This window comes from Macrobrachium nipponense, chromosome 17 (genome assembly GCF_015104395.2).
Source record: "Macrobrachium nipponense isolate FS-2020 chromosome 17, ASM1510439v2, whole genome shotgun sequence".
NCBI lineage: Eukaryota > Metazoa > Arthropoda > Malacostraca > Decapoda > Palaemonidae > Macrobrachium > Macrobrachium nipponense.
The window spans coordinates 49,613,451-49,638,383 of record NC_087210.1 but is presented as its reverse complement, the minus strand read 5'-3'; positions in this window follow the sequence as shown (position 1 = coordinate 49,638,383).

Sequence of the window (24,933 nt, the reverse complement as noted above, 5' to 3'; positions counted from 1 at the left end):
GGCTGACCTAGTGACTATTATCGCCTGGCGTGATCTAACAAAGGAATGCGAGAAGAAATCATGGTAACACTTCTGTTAGTGCTTTTGTACTTTAGGGCGTGTGCTAAAGAACCTTCTAGAATGATTTGGTGTGTTTGTATGCATGAACACAGGACCCGTGAGAGTGGAAATATAATGAGATAAGCAGAGAGAAATCATTCATTATACGAAATCATCATTATACAGCAGACCTTTAAAAGTGACTTTTCAGTGAGAGGAGTCATAGGAAGGCACACAGAGAGGTCCACACAAGGTAAAACTTTGGAAAAACTTTTGTTGAACAATGACTAATTTACAGGTGTCAAGAGAAGCCGTAGTGCAATGGAAAAAAATAAATTAAATTTCTAAGCATTAGTTTTTCTCCCATATATACAGAAACATTTTTCATTTTTATTTATATTATTTCATGATCATCTATTTTTATTTCGATTTCTGAAGGTTATGATTTCTTTTCCCTCAGGTGAATTCAATGATGCCAAAATGGGAATCTGACTTTTAATGACTGGCATGTTTACATTTCTGATATCTATTAATTAACTCATCTTGGGTGGAGATGGTATGTGGCAATCATGTCAGATGACTTTTTTTTGCTAGAAGTGATTACACTTCATGTTTGGGTTTTTTAACATTAAATTCTTTTTTTTTTATGCTAGTTTTTTGGGGAAAACAAAGGTTCTACTGTTGATATCTTGGATTTTGGTCTAGCAGAGCTGTCGGTTGCAGTTTTTTTGTCCTAAAGGCCTGTCCACACGACCGGGCCTGATCGGCGGTCCTCCCCTCCTAACAGGCACACTTGACGGGCAAACCGTCAAATTGCCCGATGGGTTTTGTAGCGAAATCACCATGGTGGTGCCTGATGGCTTGAGCTTCGACCCTGGGAGACGTACGTTAACATGGTGTACCCAAGCAGGCTTGTTCTTCTACGCGCTATATCACTGTAACAGGGGTCACACCATAGTAACTTGTGAAGTCTAATTCCGAGACCTCCAGTGAGCCACTTACCAATTACTGGTTCAAACCTCTTACACGCATGTTGATTGAACTTTATCGACAAAATCTATGTTTATGGAATGTGAAACTGAAGAGTTACAAGAACAGAGACAAGTGCAATACATCACTGAACGCCATTGCTGCTGAGATATGGGAACAAGGTGCTACAGTTACAACAGATGACATACAAAAGAAAATAGACACACTACAAAACCAGTTTAGGCATGAATTTAAGAAAATGAAGGATTCACAAAGGTCAGGAGCTGGGACTGACAATCTTTATTCCCCAAAATTATGGTGTTACGATGACCTGGCATTCCTCACTGATAGTGATAGGATAAGACCTTCAGTGTCAAATATGGACAGAAGCCACAATACCGAGGATGGACACAAAACGTCTGCAGACACAAAGCAACTATCATGCTACACAATATCTTCTTCTTTGCGGTAGGCACCATGTTTATTGTACCGCACTGAACACACTACTGGTATCGTCGGGCACGCCCACCTCTCCATCGCTCACCCATGTGGACAACATTCACGGGTAAGCCCGCCAGAATTTGCCCGTCAACTCCGGAGCACGCCGATCAGGCCCGCTCGTGTGGACAGGCCTTAAGGTAGGTTGCCAGTAGCCTGTTGAGACTCATCTTACCAAGTTTCGTTTTTTATTATTATGTAGAAGAGGCCAAACTACCATGAGATTCAGGGCCTCTGTAACACGGTTTTTTCGCAGTAACTTTTTATCTATGCATTTCATAAATATAACGCTTATTCAGAATACACATTATATCTACACATAAATTTTGACTGTATTCTGCATTACGTAGGTTGAAAAATTTTGGTACTTATAATGTAAAAGTGACTTTTTTAAGACGGGCCAACTTACTCAGAGATAAGGTTTTGAACGCACTTGTTACGTAACTTATGACAGCATTTCTTCCCTCTTTCTCGATGGATGATTGGCTATACGTAACGAAGGCTATACCTCTGGCAACAATGATATACAAATTTAAATACAAGCAAAGCAGTACACCTTTATGAACTCTGAAACCTCTCCACTGATAATTGTCATAATGAACAAACCAACAAAATGTTAATAAATACAAAAACACTTCTATTATTAGTCTAACTCCAAAAATAAGTGTCCTAAGAAATTACAGTCTACTTTATAGGTCACAATCAGATTGACAAGATGTAGGGAATAGTTGGTAATTTTCAAAAACATAGCAGACAAGCTTGATTTGATATCTGCTATATCCAATGTCAAGCAATTTTTATCTATTGGCTATCTACCTATTTACTGAAAAAAAAAATAGCCGGTACTGTATTTTGGCTTTAAACCTTCACCAATAATTATCATCAGGATGATGACTTCATGAGGCTCCACCCACTTTGGCCTCGTTATAATTCATGATAACACTGAAGGCTAACATGGGCATTGTTTGATTAGAAAATTTAACTTCTGGCTATAAAAACTCATTTCTCGAATTCTCGAGTAGTTGTAAGAAGTGCTAAATGATCCTCAAGGATCCCAGCAGTTGGCCTAAACGTTTAATTTATGTATATTACTGCTATACTGCTGCGGCACTATTGCTACAGTAGTATTACTACGCTAGCACAGATACCCCACCCACATCTATGTATCGTTCCGCCATTCATAAATTCTTTGGGTTTCAGAGCCAGTGAAACAAGGTGAATGGGTTTCTGTATGGTGTATGGGCAGAGCAACATTTCGTCAAAAGGTGTTTACATTGCTTACGTAATGAATGTTTTATGACTAGATAATTTTTACTATATAAAAATTAAGACGATCGGGTTTAGGTTATTGATAATGCTGACAAAATTTGTGTGTGGTTGTAAAATATACATATGTCAACTTTCAGCTACATCCGATGCTTTGATAAGGAGTAAAGTCCAAAAAACCGTGTTACAGAGGCCCTGAATCTCATAGTAGGCCTTGTTACATATGCATTGATGGAAAGAGACAAATAGATATAGAGATGCAAGAGTCTGATCACATCACCGTGATTCATATAAACGCACTAACTACAAATGTCCTTTAATATCTAAGTTGCTCTACCTCGGAATTAATATATTTTCATATATGTTAATAAAATGGGAATTTTTTAGATGATAATAATTTCGTTGGCTCCTGGGCGCGAACCTAGGAACCAGGAAATCAGGACGTATAGTGAAGCGCCTTTAACCACACAGCTATGTGGTTAAAGGCACTTCACTCTGAGTCCTGATTTCTTGGTTCCTAGGTTTGCGCCCGGGAGCTGACGAAATTATCATCAACTAAAAAATTCCCCTTTGGTTAACATATTTGAAAATATATTAATTCAGAGGTAGAACGAATTAGATATTAAAGGAAATTTGTAGCTTAATGCGTATATAGATACATATACACAAAGTCATACTATTCTAGGTTAATATTCCAGTTCGCATTCAACACATCAATTCAAACTATTTCCAATAAATTTACCGGAGGAAAGTGACTTTTCGATCATTACTTTCCTTTGGCTTTAATAGTACACAGTCCATATATTCAATCCATCGTGTTTTCTAAATTTCTCTATCACTGCATGCTCACTCTTTACGCATTTTTTATGTTTCTTCGATCTTATTATTCACTTCATCATTCAACACTGTAATGGACTCGTTATTAGAGAATAGCAGGTTCAAAATAAAAACAAGAAATTAGGCTGGAACGATAGATCAAGGAGGAGGACTGCACACAAGACAAAAATAACCTTAATATTAATTTATTTACAGGTTAAATTTACACATTTACAACTGAGACCAGGTTTTGGGTGGCGAAAATACAGTGATAAATTACCAAAATAAATAGATAATCAAAACCATTAATGAACCAGAAAAAAGAAGTGAATATTGCACTAAATCAGAGCCATACACTTGCTAGACACCACAATAAATATAATGATGCAAATCACCAATATCATTATCAGAGCCATACACTTGCTCGACACCACAATAAGTATAATGATGAAAATCACAAACATCATTATCAGCCATTTACTATCTCGACACCAAAGCTCTGTAATATTTAACACCAAAATTAAGTTAACACACAGACAGTATAAACATACAGACAGTACAAACAATAACAATAATGATAACTTAAATAACCAGCATAACTTATGATCTGCACAATAAGTTACAGATACATAACACCAAAGTAGCATACAAAAACACAGACAAACCAGGATGCTATACTGAAGAATTCATCACATACACAGAAGGCGAGGTCCTCATCCTCCCGAGGAAGTGACCAGGTACTGCAGACCTATCCATACTGCTAATAGTAGCAGCCATTACGTACACAAAGACGCAGAGGTCTTCATCCTCCCGTTGAAGTCAAAAATGACTTCCAGCTGCTCCAATACTGCCATGCTGTTGTTGCCTTCTCAGCCGAGGTTTCCAAGATCCTCTCAGATCGCCATCCAAAACCTGTCTACAGCTATCACTCACACCACGATAAAAATAACTTCGTCACCATGACGATACACACTGGCGGGTAAGGGAAACAATGCAACAATCGTAATGGTTGTTTAAAACAAATAACAACTAATCGTTACAAGCACAATATTCGCAACTACTTGTAGGTCCACCGCGCAGCACCTTTCCCTCCTATGCCTATCGAGGCCTTCTCAGCTTTATCTGTCAAAATAACGATTTCTTCATAAGCCTGAAATCACTTAATTTTTCTCCGTAAAAGTGTTCAGCCCCTCCTTGTAATACATAATAATAGATATAGCTTTGCTTTCTAATTTGTTTACTTAATAATTTTACAACTTGTTATCTTGAAAATAATAAACGACGAAGAGTAAATACAAAATACATAAATATATTTCGTTATCGTCCTATAGCAAAGCATCTTTTACCTCGCTTTCTGTCATCATGACCCTTTTTCAGTACAAAGCAGAATGAATTAAAAAAAAAAAGGGGGGGGGGAGAGAAAATTAAAGTTTTGCCTCTTGAAAAACAGCGGATTACAAGACCTTGGAACAAGGAAGAAAATTCGGCAGGCAAGTTATCTAATGCAAGGTCTTGATCTAATAAACTTGGCATCAGTTGCAACCGAAGACCCAGTAATCGTATAATTAATGAGAATGATAACGGACACAAGACTACTTTTACCTATGGATGGTTTTTTTCGTAGAAGTCACACAACGTAACTCCCTTACTGACTGCTATTCCTGAGCTTTTCCATCGCGTCTACAAGCCGTACTGTATATCACCCGCAGGTAACCGGTAATCAAATCAACACTAACCTTAATAACTTCACAACTTCCTCCACTTATCTTTGATTCAAGCCTCTGCCATACAACGCGACTGACGGATACGGTCTAATTCTGCACTGGCTGGTACTCCGTGTGATACAATGTGTGACATGATTGACAAGTTGATGTGACTGAGCGTTTATAAGCCTAGTTGTGCTCACCTCTGGTATTCAAGCAGCTTACCACATTTGCGTAAATAGAAATGCGGAACTGAACGCTGTCATCCTACACTGTGAAGTCCAGAAAAAGGAGTTCCCTGTTAATGCAAGCCTCTGATTTAGTGATGTGAATTTGATACCACAAAACTTCAGCTCTTCCTGATTCCTCATGATAATGAAGACCATCCATGTATTTGACATGGGTTTTGAAATATTCAGAAAGGTCTCACTCACAATTGCTTGTTAGCAAAAATTACCATGTTTAGGGAAAGCCCGTCCGCCCATGGCTACGTCACGTCATCCTCTCGAAAAGAGCTTCGCCACAGTAACCGAGTACTGGGGACCTTCGCTACTTATATTATATATTATTATTTATAATATAAATAAATAATCTATTATATAATAATATATATATATAGAAACAACCATATATTATATATATATATATATATATATATATATATGTATATAGCGAAGGTCAGTACTCGGTTACTGTGCGAAGCTCTTTTCGAGAGGATACGTAGCCATGGGCGGACGGGCTTTCCTACAATGGGTAATGTTAACAAGCAATTGTGAGTGAGACCTTTCTGAAATTTCAAATTAAAAAAAAAAAAAAAATATTATATATATATATAATTAACATATTAAAATATATATATAAATATTTATTATTTATATATTATTATATATTATATATATAAACACGGGACGCCACATCTAAAAAACTAATCATAGAATCTTCTTGAAAACAATCCCATTATGTCTGCCACACCCAAATTTCCAGATTTCTTTCAAGTGAACTGAACTAACCTAACCTAACGGGCATGGGAAATCTTCGTTGTAACTGATAATTTTATTACCATCAGCATCATTTTTCCTCGTTTTATTTTCAGAGTATGCAAGTGTTGCCCGAGAGAAAAGGTTTCGCCTTGCTGAAAAAGTCTCATCTTGTTTTAATCTCTCATCCGCTCTTCTATTCATAAATCACGACAGGTACCTCTTCACTTGGAAAGTCCCTACACATACACTGAACAATTCACCTAAACGATTTTGAATTTCATTTGTTTTCATGTATACAATATTCATATTCTGTTGACGGGATTATTCTAACAGCAATTTCCAGACATAACTGAAAGCTGTTTTTCAGTCAAAATTTTCCTCTCCTCTTCTCCGAAGTTCTTTCTAGCATATAAAGCCCCCTTTTTCTTTGCTGATCCATGGGCAACTGCATGTAATCTTTCAGAAACACTCTACTTCACTTTCGCATCATATTTCACTCCGATAAGAATGCAGGATTTCGAAATCTCGCTCAAACAATTATTCCCTCCTCACAGTCATTCCATCCTCACGATTATTCCCTCCTTCTCCTCCTCCTCTTGAGTCATATTTTAGCCGTTTCTTTCTTCATATTTATTTAGCACAAAATCGTCGCTGCTTTTCTCTGGCTTCTGGAAAACAAAGAGGAAGAGAACTGACGAGAACAGCATGAAACTACGAAATTATTCAATCTGCTCCAAATACAATATTACTACACAAATGCTATATAACCTTCTAAAATTTTTCAAATGTTTCATGAGCAACAATTGAGAGACATTTCAACATCAATCGTTGTGTACGAATTATGAATAAAAAATATTCTGAATTACCTGGTTTTTACTTTTACCTAGAATATCATTGGCATTTGTGTTAGCTTCTGACAGTAGTAATAATTAGAAATATGCTGTTGATATTCTCAATGTAAATATATTAATTTGTAACAAACCTAAAGGCCATTAAGTTGAAAAGAAACATTCTACAGAATATTATAATATGTGAGAAAACAAAGGAACATATGAAACGTAGGATTAAAATTTAAGGCTTTACCAGCATTACCAACAAATTTGGTAATAAGACTGTAATCAGTATTATTCATATGCATACATTTCTAGGGCAAAAGACGATACGAAATGAAAATGCGTCACGCACTTTCACTGAACAATAATGAATGAAAATATATTCAATAATATAAGGTTAAATTCACAGGTTATCCCAAAGTCAATAAAATCCTGTGGACAACTGATGAGTAACAACCGGCAAAATTGTAGTATATGTTTCACATTTTAAGAAATCAATAAATACATAAGGATAGAAGAGCGCACTTGACTATAAGACAAAGCAAGGAAATCAAACTATTGAGAATGAAAGGCCATGGTAGACACTACAGGAAAGCCCAAGATTTGTAAACACTGGTATACAGGCTCCATCCAGCATGAGGTAACTAAATATGATATGCGAAAAGACCCACACTTAAGTACAAACAGCACTATCGATGTTCCAATTAAAACATGATCGAAATGTGATGGTGCTGCTAAGTGTCCCCAGCTACCCCATTACAGATAATCACCTTTCAGATAAATTAACAGGAAATAAACAAAGAGAATCGCTCTTACCAATGACAAATAAATTTGAAAATAAATATATCTTTTGAGGATAAGCCGTACCCTCAGCTTTATATGAAAACAAAATACCTTTGTCTCGCGTTATCCTGCGTTAAGATCTATCATTCAAAGTGCATTTCCTTTCGATCATTTTTATTTTAACTTGATATCGCTCTCTTTATTCAGATTATTTTCATTTTATTTCGCTTATTTCTACTTCGCTTCGACCTTTTCAACTAGGATGGGACCAAAAATTACTTGCGATCACGACGGGGGTACATCAAGAACATTTTGCATATCCATTTACGTACAAATTATGGATGATGCACATTCCAAGTGTCGTGTACTTAATGGAAGATGTACTTTAAAGCTAATTCGTAGGTGATTGGCGCTGCAAAGGACTACGCTTATGTAAAATATTTCCACATAAAGTGCTCATATTGATCAAAGTCGAATCAAGCATACATCACGTTCGCTTGACAGTACCCCACCTGTTATAATCATTAAGTTATATAGTTTAAATCTGCTCTGAACGCAAGTTCAAAGGTACCGCCAACGATGTACACTTGTAATATATAAGATTTAAAGTAAAATCGGGCATCCTTGTCGTCCCTAGAGCAATCGAGATCTATCTATTCTTTAATGCTAGCAATAATCCCAGCAACCTCATACCGTTGCTTTTCACACGACATGAAATTCTTTAGAAATTCTGAAATTGAAAATGTCATCAAATAATTTTTTTCATTCTGAGAAATGTCATAAAATATGAAGAACTTCGAATCTGTATCATCTTCATTAAAATAAAATTATACGTGAAGTTACTGAAAATTTTAACTTATAAAAATCCTGAGTAATCTCGTGTGATGATATCCAGTTCGCTTTAGTGTTTTTACCGCTTACAGCTTCTTATCTCTTCGTCTCATGCAAATGCTACTCTTAAAATAATGTATGACAATTATTTTGTACCAAGGAATAAATGATAGCATGTCGCTGTCTGTGCTTTACTTCCAGATATTACATTAGGCATTGTTTTCGAGAACTTCTTAGCTGTCTGGCTACTCAACTCTCGTACTCTTTTTCCAGGTGAAACTTCACAATACCACTACTGTGGACGTTACATATTCAAGGTTAAAGTCATTTAAGACCTTTCTAGTTCTCTTTATATCTTAAAAAATGTTGAATATACTGCATCTTAGAAATGATTCTGGACAGACAAACTACATAACTGTACAGCTACGTTTATCTACTAATGAAATGAAAGGTATCATAACAAGCATTATCTTTGCAGAAGGTATAGGAGATAACACTTCACAAATACTCCTGGTCAATAAAAATCAAGTTCAAACACAGTGCAAGACACAGGCAACTGAACCCGTCACAATCCGTGGGAGGCCATATCCAATTTTCTCCTAATCACTTTTCAAGAAGTTCATCATTTCCTTTATCCCTCGTTTTCTATTATTCCATCCCAATCTAATTTCCTCCGCTCTTGTTTTCTCCCTCCTCCTCATATCCCTTGGCAAACATCCTTCACAACATCCTCTCTCTCCGTCCCCCTTCTCTCTCTCTCTCTCTCTCTCTCTCTCTCTCTCTCTCTCTCTCTCTCTCTCTCTCTCTCATCGAACTTTTTTTTTTTTTCTGCATGCACTCGTACTTCTCAGGATGCCTCAACCCCCTTTATTTCAAATATATTCGTGAAATTATATAGTAAACACACCCAAAAACATACATAAATGCAAGTATGACTGTATAAGAGCATTCACACCCATACGTGCAAACATACACACGCTCGCGCATATATATATATATATATATATATATATATATATATCTATATATATATATATATATATATATATATATGCAGAGGTTAGTCTTTGAACCCCCTTGTTGGTTGTTGTGACTGTCTTGAGGGAGCTGTTAGTGAAATCTTGAAATCTTTCCGCATTTGTTTATCTATATGCACCTGTATTTTTCCTCAATTGTGGGAGGTCGAAAACAACATTCTTTGGAAGCTTGAATTTCAAGTCAATGGCCCCTGTGTGCTTATTCCATCCAAATGAATAGGTTTGATCTACTTAAATAATAATAATAGCAGCTTTGCATAAAACGGTGCATGATATAAACGAAACATTGGTCCGAGTTCGGTTCCTTTACTGGGAACACGTGATTAGATTTTGGGAGATCTAGGAAGGTAATTATTTGAGGAGAGGGGACACCCTTTCTTGATTGGGAGAACCTGTGCTTGCAGAGGTTAGTCTTTGAACCCCCTTGTTGGTTGTTGTGACTGTTTTGAGAGAGCTGTTAGTGAAATCTTGAAACTTTTCCGTATTTGTTTAAAATAAACAACGCAGTTTCTGCAAGATTTTATGACGTTTAACGTCCTTTACTCAGCTGAGTAAAGGACGTTGAACGTTGAAAGATCTTGCAGAAACTCCGTTGTTTATTGTTCCTTTGTGGCTTATACCTTTATTTATGGATTTATCACGGTCCAAACTTTCGTGATTCAGTTATACACACACACACACACACACACACACACACACACACACACACACACATATATATATATATATATATATATATATATATATATATATATATATATATATATATATATATTACTCTTCGAGGAAAAATACAGGTACATATAAATAAACAAATACGGAAAGATTTCAAGATTTCACTAACAGCTCTCTCAAGACAGTCACAACAACCAACAAGGGGGTTCAAAGACTAACCTCTGCAAGCACAGGTTCTCCCAATCAAGAAAGAGTGTCCCCTCTCCTCAAATATTTACCTTCCAAGATCTCCCAAAATCTAATCACATGTTCCCAGTAAAGGAACCGAACTCGGACCAATGTTTCGTTTATATCATGCACCGTTTTATGCAAAGCTGCTATTATTATTATTTCAGTAGATCAAACCTATTCATTTGGATGGAATATAAGCACACAGGGGCCATTGACTTGAAATTCAAGCTTCCAAAGAATGTTGTTTTCGACCTCCCACTGCAGTCCCCACACTGCAGTAGTAACTGATCATGATACAGAGCCAGTGATTTTTCATCGCCTTGCGGAAGACGCGAACCCTCGAAATCTGAGTACCAATTACACGACACTAACCACTACACCAGCGGACCAACTAACAGACAAAGAAACAAGCCAAACTAAAAAACTACCATAATTTCCCATTTCATCACTGAATTCATATCATGACCTTGACATCGTCCTGCTTACAAATAGCATAAACGAATGACGTATGCCAAATATGATCGTATAGTGTAAAGGCATGACAAAAGTCCAACTCTTGCACGACATTAACCTCACTTTACACAATGACATCATTAGTTTTTTGAATGGCTAATATGAAGGCTTTTCAATTCCCATGATTAAAATTCATCAGAACGGTTAAATTCTAATTTCAAATCATTTCTGGATCTTTATTTGTGGATTATGCCAGCTAAATATTTAGTCTTTACTTCTTACTGTTAGTACGTTATGCCCAAGGTTTGACCTTTAAATATTAAACATGACCTTGACCTCACTTTGCACAAGAGACTCCACCTTTGTGAAATTTCCGCACAAAATAATAGTGGATGAATAAAGAAGAAAATGCACTCACAGGAAATACTCTTGAATTGGTCCCTGCTTTTCCATTCCATTGTTTACCACCATGAACTGCTTGGTAGCGTCAAGATAAAGTAGCTGTAGTTTATTTAGAAAAAAAAAGGCTACACTGAAGGTGCTTAAAGAAATCATTATGAATGCTAAATATCACCTTTGAATTTTAGTGCCTCACTATTGCACATGGAGAGAGAGGATTACCTCGTCGAGGTCCTCCCGTTTTGGTGGTATATATTTTGTCAGCGTAACGAACTCTAACCTTTGGCTTTCTCTCTCTCTCTCTCTCTCTCTCTCTCTCTCTCTCTCACTAGCTACAACACAGAACGGTCGTCTCACAACTAGGTACATAATTCACTGCTTAGAGAGAGAGAGAGAGAGAGAGAGAGAGAGAGAGAGAGAGAGAGAGAGAGTTCAAACTTAAACGATAACGAGAAATTACTCTCATATCTCTTGTTCCTCTTAGCTTCCCTCGAAGGTGCTCCTTTGGGTTTCAGTATTTAACGACACTCGAGCATTTAAATTATTTTCTTAAGTAAAACTTCCTGCTCACTGCATTTTTTGGAGTTAATTTCGACTTCGACAAGATATCCAAACTAAAGCAGCACTTTCGAATACGAAATGAGAACCCCAGTATTATCCAATATATCATTATAGAAAGTTAATTAGACAGTCTCTGAAGGTGTCAAGAAATATGAAATAAAAGGTATTATGATATTAGCAGAGCAACGGCCATTGAGTAAAAATAGCTAACATATCATTAATAGCATCGGAACATGAAGTCGAAAAGACAGAAGAAAATAGGAGCGAATATCGACTTTACATATGAATATGATAAGGATAGATGGCAGATATGCTGATGATGCAAATTAATGACAGTAATGATGATAGGATTTATGGCAGTAATGGCAGGCCTCAGTGGGTGGGTTTGAAGTCTCGAGTATATCGGCGTCTGCCATCATGAATTATTCAGGACAGAGCGGCAAATTGAGATCTTCAGTACGGCTCAGCTGACTTCTTATGAATACCCAAGTAGGAATAGGAAGAGGAGTGGTAAAAGAGAGAGAAAGACACACACAGAGACCACATAATCACATTAAGCATGAAACAATCTTTTTAGACACACTCTCTCACACACACGCACACACACACACACACACACACACATATATATATATATATATATATATATACATATATATATATATATATATATATATATATATATATATATATATATATATATGATGAAAAGGAAAAGAGAAAGACTTCATATAACTAAACGGCAGCAAAGACTAAACAAAGAGTTATGAAGTGTTAGCTTTCTGTTTTTGCAACAACAGTTCACTAAAACAGCTGTAACAATATTTTACAGACGCTTTGTTTTATTCACAACATCAATTTACATTAAAAAAGTAAAAGTGACTAATTTACTCATATGCTCATAACTTTAAATTTTATGTATAGCCTCTGTTCAAAAGTCAATGCTTGAAGGACGGAAGTTGAAAATAGAGCAATACAGTAATTTATATTGGATTTTCGGATTGAAAATTCGTTTTAACTTTTATAATTTCATCAAGGTGACTTGAAGTGTACCAAGTTCAGAGCGCTTTCAATTTAAAAATAAGGACGGAGAGGAAAATGCCCCCCAAGACTCAACTTGGTCCCCCCTCCAAGACTCAACCCCCCACAGCCTCAACTTGCCCCCTTACCCCCATGCCCCATGAAGTAACGGCATGTTTTCTTTTTTAAATGTGCAATCATAATATATGAAATTTTTCGGAAATATTACGTTTCTTGATCCAGTGATGATGAGATAAGCAAACAGTAGTGGGAGTATACTTATAATTTTTGCTGAAATACCTTGCTCATGTGGCTTCAAAAACCACATAAAACTGCTCAAAATCAACCCCCCCCCCGCCCCCCCCCCCAACAAAATCTGAAATGACACCCCTGGGTCCCTATTTTTTGTACTTGGCTTGTATTTTATTTGTAAAGCTTTCAACTTTTAATTCTTATTCCGAGTTTGTAATTTTAACTTTTGTTTTTACAGTTTAAAAATAGGACTATTGCGTCTTGAAACGTCGCAACGAGAATAAAGTACCTTGAAAGGGAATAAACGCTTATCCTTCGTCTCCCGCCTACTGATGTCTACCGGTTGATAGAATCCCTTTCAATCCGTATTATATATATATATATATATATATATATATATATATATATATATATATATATATATATATATATATGTACATCGAGCTACAAATGTCCTTTAATATCTAATTTGCTCTACCTCGGAATTAATATATTTTCATATATGTTTAACCGAAGGGGAATTTTTTTAGTCGATAAGAGATTTTTCGGCTCACGGGTGCGAACCATCAACACCTACAAATCCAGGTTCGACAGTGAAGCTTCAACCCACACCACCACCGCAAGAGGCTATAAGTTTATGCCGCCTCCCACCTACAAATACCTGCAGTAATGTGATACGACTTATATAATGACTACGTGCAGACAAAAACATTACAACGCTACCGAGGTCGAGGTGGGTTGATGCAGTCTCCAAAACTACGAATACCTGAGAGCAACAGGTATTTGTAGGTGGGAGGCAGCATAAACTTATAGCCTCTTGCGGTGGTGGTGTTGGTTAAAGCTTCACTGACGTCCTGGATTTGTAGGTGTTGATGGTTCGCGCCGAAAAATCTCTTATTGACTAAAAAATTCCACTTCGGTTTAACATATATGAAAATATATTAATTCCGAGGTAGAGAAAATTAGATATTAAAGGACATTTGCAGCTCGATGTATGTATATGTATTCAACCCTCATTGGCTCATTAGTTACGTTCTCACCAACCTAGCAAGAGGCCAATTCTACGGGGGGGAATGGGGATGGGGATGGGAGTAACGGATAAGTCCTGTTCCCTGAAAATTCCATTCAGCTCTTTGGCGCCCTCTGCAAGTAATTGCCTGATCGTTAGTATCTTCTGCTGGCTTCCCTCCCGGGGGACAAGGCGTTAGGCTACCAACTTCATCCCTAAAAGACTTACTGAAAATCTGGATGCTAATATACCCCGGAGCTACTACCCTAAGGACAAAAATGGGTAAAGTTAGAAAAAATAGACATAGAAAGAAATAAATATATACTATATATATATATATATACTATATATATATATATATATATATATATATATATATATATATATATATATATATATATATATACACACATAAATTTGTTGTAATTATTATCAGTACATGAAATAACTTCATACGCAATAAAAAAATTTTCAGACCTAAATTACGATAACAATCCGTTTTACCTTATCAACAATGTTCTTCAAAGAATTCTAATTGTCAATTTGCGTAAAATCCCAAAGAAATCCGGTGAGTGAATAGAATGCAAATGGTCATGGATGAAAATTGCATGCTTTTGCTTACTATGCTAATTTTCTTGCTTTCCATATGATATGACTTGCTACTTCTTTCTTCCTACCCCACCAGTTTCAACTAAATTTCAAAATATCTATACCAAGATTCAAAAGAAACTATTCTAAAAGCATTTGTTCCATCAAAACAAAAACAGAATGCTTTCATACTTACATTTCAAACCGGAATCTTTCGATGGTTGTATCTTTCATGTCGGTATGCATGAAATATGTTCAGCCTTACACTTAAATTAATTCACCAACTTTACGTTTATCTATCCACCCAAGCAATACAAAATTCTATGGTGGCGAATCAACCAGTATCAAGAATTTAATGAGTTTAGAAGTTTCAACTTGTAGATTAGAATTATAGATAACTACGGGCAGGAGGCAAGGCTTCTTATAGGGAAGAGTGTCTTCATACTCTTGGTTGAAAATACCCAAAATTCACATCAGGATACAGAGCACATTAAGGGGATTTGCATTTGTAAAATTACAAACAGAAAGCACACGCTAGTAATGATGCTCTTTTCGGCAATCTCTAATTAGTTACAAAAAAAAACCCCACCAACTACTGACTACGTTCCACTGCAGAAAATGAATACTGCCAATGAATTCTACTTCGTTAAAAATACGCAAAAAATTACGAGTTATGAAAAGAAATCTTACAAAATTAGCCGTATAAGCTATTATTTATTTCTGAAGGCCAATGCAGTGATCAAAATGCCGGAAATGATGAGTGAAATGTAAAATAGCTCAACGGGAGAAACTTTTACGGCGTGTTAGCTTAAAAGGGAAAAAAATCGGTTTCTATTCAGTATCAGCACCTATTCGATTTTATTGTAAGCTTTTCCTGAATCGTAAAATTTCCCGAGACTTCTTTAATTTACCATTAGGTTTCTATATTGGGCATTGTTTCAGTGCATCCAGGGATTTCCCGTCCTTTCAAGAGGCATTTTACCTTTTTTTTTTCATAAATCACTGCTCGCTCCAAAAGTTATGGTTCTATTTTTGTACCAGAAGGAAAAAAAATATCATATAAAAATTTAAATTCTTAAGCTAAATCTAAAACAAAGCACTCAAGTTTCACAGCTAAATCTAAAATCAAAAGCTAAAATGTCAAAGTTCATTATATTAGTAATATCCCCTCCCCCCGTCCCTCCCCCCCCCCCCCCGACAAAAAAAAGTGATATTCTTAAATAATTTAACACAACATTTCAGCGGGGGTGGGGGGTGGGGGGGGGGGTGGGGGGGGGTGGGGGTTGGGGGGGGGGGGGGGAAGGAGAAAGCTGAACAGACTAGATGAAAAGTGAGGAGACGAGATTGGCCTCAAGTTACGACCACACGCGAAGGCCTCGATACTCAAAAAGTTATATATTTTGCTTGACATGTTTATCAAAAGTTCTTAAAATTTTACAAGTGTGAAGTAGCTGAATTCACAGAGAAAAGATGTTATATTTTGAAATCCATTTTGTTTTTATTTTCCTGTATTAAGCTTCATTGTCACACTTCATTATCTCTCTCAAGTCTGGAACAGACAAACAAACATTGAAGAAACTTGGGGGAAAACATCCACCATATCCCTTCAAAAATAAAGTTTTGGTTGCTAGTAAGTGAGGTTTGGAGATTTGTCGGCACGGACCCCATTTCACCCATTATAAAGCATAGATCGTACACAAATTATCGATTGAGCATGTGCTTGACCGAAAGATTAAAATCATGGTCGAAATTACTGCTTTGTCTGCTTCTAGCGAGTGGCTTTACGCGGCTTGGCTTAAGTTTGTCATCTACTGACTCTATGTCATCAACTGTCTGGGGGTAAAATCCCTCAATATGGCCAAAGAGCAAGTGATAAAGGGACAGTAAATACATAAGTAACTTTATAAAGAGTGCTTAAATCTATCATCAAACATAAGTAGGAACTTCGGTTAGTATTCCAACTTTTATGCAGTACTCACAAAAAACCATGCTTAAGCACATTGTCTACTTAGCCTCGCTGTACATGGCGGCAGAGTTCTGATATAAAACAAATAAACAGGAAACCCACAGATGAGATGTATAAGAAAGAGACTGGCTGAGTGTACATGGAAGAGAAAATAGCAAAAAATTGACGATAAATGGATAGGGGTCACAGTGACGCTTCAAACACCCTTTTGCAATGCGTCAAGTGCACCGCTTGAGAAGCACAAATGTTACGCACTAACCCCTTTCGGCTCTGGTTCAAGGGATACATATCCATGCGTCCCCCTCTCGCGAAATTATTCTCACAAAATAAGAGAGTCAAATAAAAACACCATTTACTTTACCCAGTACATCAATTTACTGATAACATTACATTCTACTGCTAAGTGAAGGTTCCGGCATATTACTTTAGGCCTAACTTACCTTATTAATATCTAATATGGCAATGTTAAATAAACATCTAATAACTATTAACCTCATGACTAAACACCTTTAAAGAAAACTATACTCATCTCATCTAATGTAGACAAATGAAGGGGTTACCAAAAATGACATGGCCAAGAGCCTTTCAATGTCTACAGCTGAGAATTCAAATTGCATTAAGTATATAGAGAATAGTTTAATGACTTCGAGGAAAGCAAGATTCACAGTGTTATTTCACACCTTAATGATTCATTTCATTAAGATCCTTCATGTGTGAACAACTTTTTCCTTGTCCCACGCCACCGACTGCACAGCTTCTCAAAAGCAGAACAGACTGACAATGAAATGTAAAATTAACTATAAGTCCTTTCATTCCTACACATTTGCCATGTGACATGCCTTTTATTTGAAATTGCACGTCTTTTGCATGCATTTATATGCGACGTTTTCCACGGTTTTTTTAATTTTTTTTATTTTTTAATAAATTTTATGCTGTTAGGTACGAGTATAAGTAAAAGAGGAAAGAAAATGGTAAGGCAATAAAATAAACCATGTTTAGTCTGCCCCATTCGGGCATATGATTTAGACATACGCAAAGACATCAAATCTGTGTCAGCGCTAGGAAAGAAAGAACACTCTGTGAAGAGAAGAATCATCCATATAAGAATGCGAAGGGCAAAAGGGAGAATGAAAAAAGTCGTTGGTGAAAAGAACAAATAAAATAAAGGAGAGTATATTTTGAGAAACGCACAGAGCAAATATGAAAGTTCAAATGTTCAAACCGAGAAGTGAATCCGTCAGCATAAAAGCAATGATTGAAGGTTCTCAAACAGACTGTGTTGAACATATTAGAAATAAAAGCATTGCAATACGATATCTCAAAGATCCTGAGAAATTTCTAATTGCTCTTACCTTACAGAAACGATATAGTTTATTGGAGAGAAATCTGTAAGATTCCCAGCGTTTTACATCAGTAATCAGTAAATGGAACTCCTTGAAGAACTAAGGAGGGATACTATCACACTCAGAAACTTTCGAACTTTGGACATTTCAAAACTCTATGGGTCTTATACCAAGAGGTGATAGGTGGTGTAGAATGCTAAGTCTCAGAGACTGGAGCTATCATAAAAAAAAAAAAGAAAGGGGGGGGGGGGGGGGGGGGGAGTGGCGGATCTGAAGCAACATAAAGGGATTTTTTTTTCTTAGAGAATTAGTACCATTAGGTTAAATGACGAAACCCAATTTCATGAATTCCAACAATGAGTCAACGAGAGAAGAAGATTAAGCTATAGATACTTTCTATTTGCAAAGGCGTTCAGGTGCTATGAGGTTAATCTTTACACTGATTCTGGTCATCTTCGAAAGCGAGAAGAGTCAGTAGAACTAGGCTTAAAGCAGTCTCCGTTTGAATTTATTTTCACCTGAACACCCCCTTAGAAAGCACTGTCAAAACAATGCTTTACTGAAGATGGAGTTTTGATAAATGAAAGGCTACATTTTGATGTCAAACTAGTATCATCTCTTGTAGCTGAGATATTTTCTTTTTTAACCTCCTCCACCTGAGATAACTTAATGTTGACGAATGAACTAAATTTCTGAATGAAGTCCTTGTCGGAAGAAGGTTTGCGAAATATATCAAACTGACACTGCTTTCATTGAAACGGAACACAATACTAATGGTGAGTGCGTGACAAATTCAATATGAATAAAAAACTAAACCTGGTCACAAATACACTCACGATCACAAAATGTTTAGTTCAAAATGAGTGATTTCTAAAATATTCTATTGTGTAAAATCTTGAATACGAACACAAAAGCTACTAATATCATGGAATTTATGCCACACTGAGAGAGAGAGAGAGAGAGAGAGAGAGAGAGAGAGAGAGACCACCCACAACTCAGAAGTCTTAAGAAATTTACTAACCTGACCGTAATTACTTCAAGTAACACTGAAAGGTATCAAAAGACCAGACTGTAAAATTCTTCGACCCAATTTCTTCCTATAAAAAAAAACACCAAATAAAACAACAGAAAAAGTGACACATTGAACTGCCTGCCTTAACAGACTCTGAAACTTGAGGAATCTAAACAGTAAAAATCAACTTAAGGAAAGTTAGTTCAGCGTTTTTTCATCGAATCCTTCAACATATCGCCACAAATTGTCATGAATATTATTTCTCTCTCTCTTTCTCTCAAAAGAAAAAACGAGAGAAATCTTTAACCTTAATACATTAGACTTAATGATTAATTGTTTTATACCTTAGTATAAAGTGGTCAACTGAAGTTGACACATTTTACGTACGAGCATAATAAAACACGTGCACTCAAAAGGGCTAACAAGCAATGAACTTTAAATATAATCCTTTCATAATATTTTTATAAAATATTTATGTGCTGGATACCTTGACTCCGACTTGAACAGGGAATAATCGCTCCAACACCGCGCGTGGCGCAAAGGGCCTTTGTGATATTCCACCTCTTGTCTTTTCCTTGCTTTATCTTCCACAAATCTCCACTCTTATCCATTCTCTTTTCTTGCTGTTCTTATGTAAGTATTTCTAGATCTTTTAACTCTTCTGTCCAAGTCATTTCCATCCCCTTTTCTATAATGCTATACCTACATATGGAACTTCCGTATTTTCCTTTCGGCATCATTAGTAACTCTATCCTACCATTTGCCTCTTAATATCCTTCAGTTTTATTCTTTAAATCGATAAAATCTTTCAGATTAGTTTCATTGTCCTACCGATATTCATATCCATAAAAATCCTGCAAGACTTATCAATAATCTTTCCTTCATATGCAATTTTAATCTACTTGAAAAATATATCAAATCCGAGGTAGAGCGAATGAGATATTTGAAGACACCAGTAGCTTAACGTTTGTATATGAATCACGGTGATGTGATAAAATTCATTATATATGTGTATATATATATATATATATATATATATATATATATATATATATATACATACATAAAAGGAACTTTAAACACGTATACAATATACATGCACGCATGAGGAGTAAAGAGAAATGTAATTAAGGTTTCCAAAATAATGTCAATGCTCACAGGGATCTGCGTTTTAATTTCATTTAAATGCCTAGAGATTACAACGACGCCAAAAATACGTCAGATGACAACCAGACGATAAAATCGCCGTCCCACCGTACATCTCTGCGTTCATTTACAAATGTTAAGCTAACAATTAAAATACGAGAAAAAAAGTGAATCAATACATTAAACGGAAAAACCTATGCTCACAGAGCAATTAGGAAATAATGAAAATAATTAGCATCAGTGTTTTGCCTTTAAAAAAAATGCAAAAGCACTACTTCAACAGACAAAATCTAAAGAATAGTAAATGAAGCACCAACTTTTATGCAAACGAGCATCGATAGCAAACGTGTCTCACTAGGGATGGTAGACGGGTTTTCATATCGATTCTAATTACGAAAGCACCCAGGTCGAGGGTGAATTGTAAGGTCAGAATCGATATGAACTTATAGCGTCTCTGTTGGCTGATTGGATAGCGTCACTGATTGTCCTGATTTCGTCCCCGTCCACTTGGACGGTGGTTCGATCCCATGGGGGGACGAAATTATTATCAATTAAAAAATTCCCCTTTGGTACATATATGAAAATATATCATTTGGGAGGTAAAGTGAATTTAGATATTAAAGGATTGTAGCTTGATTGTATATCTATATTGTATATATATATATATATATATATATATATATATATATATAATATATATATATATATATAAGTTTCGTGTTCCATTGGACCTCTTCTTGGAGCGTTTTCCTTAATAAACGCTCCAAGAAGAGGTCCATTGGAGGACGAAACTGTTGATATATATATATATATATATATATATATATATATATATATATATGATATATATCTGTTTGTGTAAATATAATACTAACAAATGTATGTGTGTATATATACTATATATATATATATATATATATATATATATATATATATATAATATATATATATTTTTACATTTATATATATATATATATATATAATATATATATATATATATATAAAGAAATAACCATCATACGTCTGGTTACATCAGCAAAGGTAGCTCTAGCTCACAAAGTCGTTAGTTCTCCGGTCTTCACCAACCTTTATATAATTACCAGGTACGTAATCAACGACTCAGAAGATCAATAGGGACACCATAGGTTTTCATGTGCCTCGTCCAGGAACTGAACTAAGTTCATCTTGCCGGTAAGGCGGAAATGTAATCTAATGGAGCGACTCAAGATAATGCTTGGCTATCGTTACTCAGCAAGCCTTTAGGAGCGCTTTTGTCCACACAGGATGCAACCCACCAAAGTCAACTATGTTACCGACTGAAATTCACTGCTCAAATCAAAATAGCAAAATGGGTTTTAACGAAAAACAGCCACATCACAAGGCTACATATAGGCGTATACATACATACTCGTACACACACACACACACACACATATATATATATATATATATATATATATATATATATATATATACAGAGAGAGAGAGTCTATAATATTATATATATATATATATATATATATATATATATATATATACGTAATATATATATATATATATATATATTTTTTTTTTACAATGTTTTTTCTTTGGGTGAAAAACCAGAAGAAACGTTTTCGCAGAGCCTTAGCACACTCCCTCCCTTCCTCCCTCCCGGGACCTCAATTACCGCCACCAAATAAAGCTACCGCCTCCGCCTCCTCTCTTCCCTCTCTCTTCCAGCGGCTTCCATTAGCCAGAAGTGTCAAGTCCCTCACGTGAAAATGTCAATCAGGTCTTACTTAATTACATTGACCTTACTGGCTACTCAATAATTACCAGGTGAATGTGTGTGTGTGTGTGTCTCAGTGAGGGCGCATGTGTGTGCGATGTGTGCACATTCGATTCACAAAGTGAAGGTTGGATACGTTTACAATATAGTAAAATGACCCCCACGGGTTTTTTGTACCTTTCACCCGTGTCCTTGAATGCTTCCTTCGAAATTACGAAAATTACTTCATTAAAATTAACAGAAGTGAGTAAGAATCCTAAATTTAAAATGGCATTATATATATATATATATATATATATATATATATATATATATATATATGAATAACTTGATCACGAAGTATATAAAACGTGATGCTATGTATATATATATATATATATAATATCTATATATATATATATATATATATATATATGCATTAGTAACATTTACAAATGATAATAACTGTCAAAAAAATAAGACAGTAGAAAACTAAAAACCTGAAATTAAACTATAAGAAAAGATAACTTTAAAGAATGTCTCCTCAGTCTAGAATACCTTTTCATTTGAACTTAAATCGAAAATAATGTTTTATACATTCTGTAGCTGCAGCCAATACTATGGAAATTTGAGAGTATTAGATCACTATGAGTGAACGTAACATACACAAATTTTAAAAATACTACTCAAAGAAACCGAACACTGGCACTTCATAAAATAAAAAAAACAATTAGAAAACATAGCTAGGCATGTGAGTAAAGATCTATTTAGTTTAAAAAATCTAATTCATCCCACAGGATGGTTGCCAATCGCTAAGAAAAATGTTCAACAGTGTACTTAAGCAAATGATTAAAAACAAGGCTATTAATCTGAATAGCACAGTTTAAGACAATCCTAACAGATAGCTTTCCAAAATAATGGAAATTCACAACATCTTATATATACAGGAAAGCGAAAACACACCCCACGGCGTGTGTTCAACTTACCCCACATCGATAAAGAGCCATAAAAAAACGTGTCACGGTACTTGTAATGACATAGAAGGTCTTGCAGCACTTAACGGAACCTGAAGTTCGTGACTGCTGTCTCTAAAAGTATTCATTAAGAAAGCAAATATCATTAATGCTACAATAACACAATAAAAAAAAAAAAGGTAACAGGTACGGCTATAATATTATGCGTTACCGCTAATTGTTTTCGTGGCGTTTGACTAAAGACTCCAGAATGGACAAATTGTATTTTTGGGGGAGAAAAATAATGGGCTGTAAAGATATAATTTTCACAGTACAGGTATTTGATTAAAAGGATACAAAATACGAGGGAAAAGCTTGACAGTGACTAATATCGTTCTGCAAAGCACGCAATATGTCCATACATCTAACTGTCAGTTGAAGCCAAAGGAAAACGACTGTGTTAAGTACTTGAGTAACCTAAATGTCAGTAGAGAACTACCTTACCATAAAAGATAAAACGGAAATCGTAAAACTTCGGTCAAAGGAGTTATATATTTTTTGTTTACTGAAAACTTGAAATGAATTAAAATACTAGAAAGGGATATAACAAATTTCAGATCTCTCCAATGACAAGCACACACACTGGTCGAACTCTTTCTTCAACGATTTAATTCACGAATGTCTAGAACCGACTCACATGTTACCGCCCATTTAACACGTCGTTAACACTGTTACCGTTTAAAAGAAATGACAAAAACATAAATGAGATTAAAAAAAAAGAAGAAAATAAATAAAAAAAAAGCGCCGTAAAAAACGCGCCGAAGTTTCTCCGGTGCGATCGAGTTTTCTGTAGTGTACAATCTTGTATAAAACTCTCAGCCACGCCCACGAAACTCTCAGCCGAGGCCCATGAAGCTTTTAGCCATGGCCCGGTAGTGGCCTGCGTTGTTGGCACCCATAGTGGTGCCAGAACGCACGATCACGGCTAACGTTGAGAATGATGAAACGGCAATTTGACAAAGATTCCGTCACAAGGAAACTAATTCGAAAAATGCAAGTTTTGTACAACAATAAAAAATGACTCTTTCCTGGAATATTTTATTGTTAGGAGTTCTCAGAAAAGTATGATAACGAATTTGCGCTGTGTATATTGCATAGTGTATTTGTTAACTCTATAGCTATCATTCTTTACAATGCTGCAATCTGACAAAATCCAAGAAGCGACTATTTCACTACTGGAGTCTATGGAAGCACAATAGACCCAAATGGTTCTATTCCGCTCTTCATTGGGATCCGTGCCTCATTAATGGTTATATATCTATCTATCTATCTATCTATCTATCTATCTATCTATATATATATGTATATATATATATATATATATATATATATATATATATATATATATATATCAGTAAGGACACCAAGGCCAGAACCCGGAACAGCATTTTGTACAACTTTATTGGGACATGTTTCGAGTAGTACTATCACTCGTTATCAACCTACAAAATTAAAATGAATGACATTATAGTTCTTGCAATCAAATTCAAAATAATAAAATAATATGTATAAAAATTATAAGAGTACGTTAAAAGATGGCTAATACTTAAAAATTAAAATTAAAAATTGCTAAAATGAAACAATTGAGTAGATAAAATAAAATAAAGCAGAATGCAAATTTATATATATATATATATATATATATATATATATATATATATATATATATAATACATACATTCATATACAAACACGATGATATATATATATATATATATATATATATATATATATATATATATATATAATATATATATATA